At 40.8% G+C, this 5453-nt stretch overlaps 1 long non-coding RNA gene across 1 annotated transcript; it reads right to left on the bottom strand.

Annotated features, from left to right (window-relative positions):
- Positions 1-1738: 1738 nt before the first annotated feature.
- On the bottom strand, positions 1739-3352 carry LOC139985590 (uncharacterized). Its single transcript, XR_011799444.1, has 3 exons — positions 3167-3352; positions 2909-3064; positions 1739-1793 (listed from the first exon to the last, which is right to left on the bottom strand). It is a non-coding gene; the product is annotated as an uncharacterized lncRNA (long non-coding RNA).
- Between the last annotated feature and the right edge of the window lie 2101 nt (positions 3353-5453).

The raw sequence follows: 5453 nt of genomic DNA, 5'->3' as shown, positions 1-5453 counted from the left end.
CTAGGGTGTGAGCACCGCCTTAAAAATAAGATTAGATCGGAGATGACTCGAAAGAGCACGGTTAAACACAAAGTATGTGGTAGAAAGGAAAGAAACGAAATTAATAATATGTATGTACTTATCGATACAGCTATTGCGTAATGACGAAAACTAGAAGGGAAAGTCATTTTATAACATCCATATTTTGATATCTTGTAAAATCAAATTTTGACTTTATCGGTGACGTGGTTACCGAGCAGGAAAGATTAGAAGGGGCAGATTTCTACGATAGCGTTTCAATCCTCGAACATCGTACATCATGCTTTGTGTTTTACTTTGTAATAAAAAAAGTAAAATTGTGTAGTAAGGGGAAGCTTCGATATGAAACAAGTTTCAATCCAGTTATATCAATGAATTTCTATGTCTGTATAACGCTTTTGTTTCAACAGACGACAAGAGTTTTAATGTTTTAACGAAATTCCAAGCAATATAGGTCCCACGCTTGTAACCTTAAGTATGGATTATAGAATAGAAGCAGCATATGACTACGTTGGCGATGTGTTCCTACACCCATAGTCAAGTCCTAGACATAATTTTCCTAGTTTACACAATTCCAACTGATAGGCCACGTTCGGGGCACGAGGGGAAGACCTAATACCGACCAAAACAAAGAAGCCGTCAGCGGTCAAAGTCGGGTAGAGATGTGCCGCTCAACAACAAGTAGCTCATTCAGCCATCACTGTAATACAATAGACAAACTGTGATATATATGGCTGCGAACCTTCATAAGTACCAAAGATTAGGAAATAGTTATTGTTACGATTTGTGACCCCAGAATATATTCTCATCCATCCTTCGATCAAGATGGTCAACAACTTTTCAAACATACTCGGATCCGCAATTATCTATTGCTGTCCTCAGATTGAGATTTTTACTTACGCTCCTTATTGCTTGTCACGGTAAAACACGGGCTAAGTGTCCCATCCCATGCTTATCCACCAGTTTTCCTACTAGCAGCAATGATCGTTGTCCTCACTTCGTTAACGAAAATTGCAATAAACGAATCCGCATGTCTCGTGTTCCAGGCACACCCATCAGTAGTTTTGCTCCACGCGTCACCCAGCTCTGCACCGAAAGCTAAAGTCGGTTCTTTGGCTATCTGCGATTCTATGGTTCCCAAACATGTTTTTAACGCATGCCTAGTTGCGACGATCGACATACCACGCAGTCTACGATCCCGTCACCGATTCTATACTGCTTCGATTTGGCTGCCACTCCATTTACGTCCATCTTCGAAATCACGTAGAAAGGTTCAATAGCTTTTTCCTTTTCTACGGAGACGCCAAAATTCTCGGATTTCTTCAGTTTGTTTCTACAATAGAGAACCTCGGGATTTTCCGGTTCAACATTCAACCACGATCTCTGTGGATTGGCATACTGCAGGCTACTGTCAAGCGTGGCGTAGATTTTCGTCACTGATGGACTTCGCTGCTTACGGGTATAGTCGAGGACGTCCGTTCATCTTTGAAATTTCCGCTCAAAGATACTAAGGAACATCTCGACGTTTCACCGTCGCATCTTTCCGACGTACTGACTGTGTGATGAAGACCGAGTCTCTTGAAGCACCTGGTCCTTATATTCTAGCTCTCCGTCCAAGAGGTGTTCTTCTGTCCATATTTCCTTTGAGGAGGAAATCTATTCCTATCCAATCTGGGAACTATCCTAGCGTCGTGGATGTATCTCATCTGGTGTTTATGTTTAACTTCAGAGCAGATCCATACAGCACTCCGAGTGGCAATTATCCTCTTGACGCACTGTAAATTTTACAACTTGTGAGATAGGAATTTCGAACTTCCCAAAAAAGACGAATGTGCTGTCCGTGTCGTAACGGAAGACCACTCAAAATGCCGAACAACCGATTCATCTAATAAAGCGTCTTAGGCCCAATATTATATACATTATACACGGCCGACATACCAACATTTATCAACAGCAAAACTGACTTTCGCGGACGACACGACTGTACTAGTCAAGCATATTAATTCAAAAACAGTACACTGTTACTACTTTACCACATGCAACTGGTGAATAAGCATACCACTTTACTACAAGAGCCGATCACAAAATGGAGGATAGCAGCAATGAGCCACATAAATAAACTAGAGTCGTTACAATCGAAGATATTGAGAACAATAGTCAACGTCCCATGGTATGTCAGAAACGAGGATATACGCAAAGACTTAAAATTATCAACGGTCAAAGAAGAAATCGGCAGGTACGTAGGAAAATACAAGGGAAGAACGGCAACACGTCCAAACTAGCTGGCTGCTGAAGCGAGCAAAACTTTCATAGAAAGACTAAAAAGGAAACACCCTACTGACTTCACTAAAGAAAGAAAATAGTCAAACTCGAAAATGGTATCCCGCTGGGGGTAGTCATCCACGTGTTTTTTAGGAACTAAGCTAGAAAAATTTACCAAATGTCCAGCTGGACAAATTGTAAAGTGCAAATAAAAAAAAAAAAGAAAAAAGAAAAGAAAAAATACCTAATAAATTTTTGTTTATGACTACGGTGTCTTCGAGAGAAGAAGGACTCGTGCAAACTACATTCTTTCTTTCGTGCCGTACATTCTTTCCTACATTCTCCGATAGGAACAAAAAGAGATCCGTTTCCTTTCTCGACTACGATCGGGCTTGCAAAGTCAGACTGAGACTAACTTCTTATTCCGTTCTCTGAACAGCTTTCAATTCAATTATCAACTTCGACTACATCTAATTTGGGCCCTCCTATTTTCGCATATTGATCCGCTCGCACCGATCGCTACCGGTGTCTATCAACGCGGTTAAATTGCAATCTCCGATCTTAACGTCTCTACAACGCTTTGTCTGTAACGACTGCAACACGCTACATGTATTCTTAGGGAACTTACATTGTCAAATTGCGATGCGATGTGTCCGTACTCCTGGCATTTGAAACTTCTGGCAACTTCGCTTTTCGTTGGGCAGTTCGCACTTAGGTGATTTTTGTTTCCGCACAGGAAGTTCCATCGCGTCTCGTCCTCTTGGATTCTGCTTCGACCAGCTTGCTTTTCCTATCAAACGTGTTAATTTATTTACCGAATAGATGAGCTAATACTCGTGATAGTCAGATATATTTAAAAATCACTCTACGTACATAATATACGTACTCTATGTTGAGTTGGTGTAATACGCCTGAACCGTCGCTCGCTCGATGCTACTCGCTGTAAGGATACCAAATAATGATCGTCCTAGAGAGCGTGTTCGTTTATTTATACTGGTCGGGGAAGTGCGGGGAAGGTTGACTTTGTCTGTGCTTGACGGTTCCTGGTAGGGACGATATTGCTTTGTCCGGAGATTATTTATTTTGAAATTTTTGTACATCGTACCGATGTCGATACTGCGACGCAAAACAACAACATGAGTCACTCTCGATTCGAATCGTTCTATCCTCCTCATGTGCCGCTACATTGCTTCCTTACCAGCAATAACATTTTTTTTTTTTTTTTGTAGTTAGTTTACAAATTTCGTGGGTAATTTCCAAGTCCTACGAACTATAGTGCCTAGCCGAAACCTGCCTGTAAAACGTATCAGGAAATCGGACTTTCCTGCCCGCGTGCGTGACATATTTATTTCTTGTGTTTATCTATCGTTTCGCTTGATTGCATTTCTAGGCGATATTATTATGCCGTGGTTTTCGACGCTTTGTTGTTCGATATTGTCATCTACAAGGGACGCGGGTTCTAGCCGGTCTATGGAGACCGTTACGTTTCTATTATTTATTTCGATGATGAAATTCTTTTCCCCGCTTTCTATCACCTTGTATGACCTGTCGTAAGGTGTTTGTAGGGGACCGCGGACGGCGTCGTTACGCAGCAATACATAGGGTGACGCTGCGAATTCACGGAAAATGAACACGTTTTTCGTACCATGTCGAGCGATCGGTTGCAGCTTTATTTCTTCGATTCGCTTCCGTTCTTCGAGGTCGCCTGCTGAATCGTCGGTACGAAAAATTTCCCTGACAATCGTATTCCTGCGCCGTAGATCATTTCGGCAGCCGTTGCGTTCAGGTCCTCCTTAATGGCTGTTCGAATTCCTAATGGTACGACCGGCAAGATTTCAACCCAGTTGCTCGTATCGTGGCATTTGATTGCCGCTTTCAACTGTCGATGTAGGCGCTCTACCATCCCGTTGGACGCGGGATGATAGGCCGTCGTGCGTAAATGTTTGATACCCAGCAATCGGTATAATTCCTTAACACGTTGACGCCGGCGTGGGCCATCAGCGGGTCACACGTGTCTGGCCCGTGAGGTGACGCGATGGGTCACACATGTATTTCACAAAATAGGCAGTACAAAATAGGTTTATATTATTTTATCTCAACATTGTAAGCAGACATACAATAGCGAAAACATAACAATTTAATATTATAAACTTAACATAATCATTTTCCTTTTCCACGCAATTTTGTAAAACATGTTAAACAGAGTGCCGGCTGACCCTTACAACGGTCACAATATGTTGTTATTTTTTTGGTTCTTTTCGCGGTATACTCTCTACCTTTTATTCTAGAAATTCGTTAATAACATTGTTTACATCGCCGTCTCGTTTTTCTCACGGGCTCTGGTACGAATGGCATTTTTTCCTCTGTAGGGGTCCACTTAAAGGGTGACCAATAATTTCTTCGCGAAATTTTACGATTTTGTTACTTTTAGTATCCCATTTTCTATGTACATACCATGCATTTACGATGCAAACCTCGCATATTAATTCTATTACAAATTATTTTTATACCATTTTACTGTTCTGCGCAAACAACTATAATAGGATGACATCTGATCGGATAGATCAAGTCCCTTTTTAGCATCATTAAAAAAAAAAAAAAAACAAACAGTGTCTGATTTTAATTTGCTATTTCCCCCCTGAACAATAGCACACCTTTGATTTTTTGAAGTAGCTAGCATACATACTGGCATTTTGTCAATCCATTTTAAAAATTTAACGCCATTCCGATTTTGAAAACTCATAAAGCCACCCCGTTGCTGTTTCTGTCTTGCCTGCGGTGGTAGAAATTTTTTATTCATTTTTATAATGCCACAAATAAATGTTTTTTTTTTTATAGAAATTTCTCGGCCAAAAGGACACCAGTATAAAAGCTATCGGTAAGTAGTATGCGGCCTTTACTTAACATTTATAAATATATGCAAACTGATATTGCCAAACTATTGTATATCAATGTATTAGTCGAAGTCCACGGAATTCATTGAACCCAACAGGAAACGTATTGCATTTATAATTTTGCTATAAATTGAGGTCAAAGTTGAAAAATTGCGGTCGTGTCGAAAAGTCTAATGTGACCCAGCGCCTCCCCATAGAAAAAAAAAAATGAATATCGGCGCCGGCGTCAACGTGTTAAATAATTGCGACTCGAATTGGCGTCCTTGATCGGTTGTTATT

Source organism: Bombus fervidus, chromosome 1 (genome assembly GCF_041682495.2).
Source record: "Bombus fervidus isolate BK054 chromosome 1, iyBomFerv1, whole genome shotgun sequence".
NCBI classification, from domain to species: Eukaryota; Metazoa; Arthropoda; class Insecta; order Hymenoptera; family Apidae; genus Bombus; species Bombus fervidus.
The sequence above is the reverse complement of the archived record's forward strand: the minus strand, read 5'-3'. Positions and strand labels throughout refer to the sequence as shown.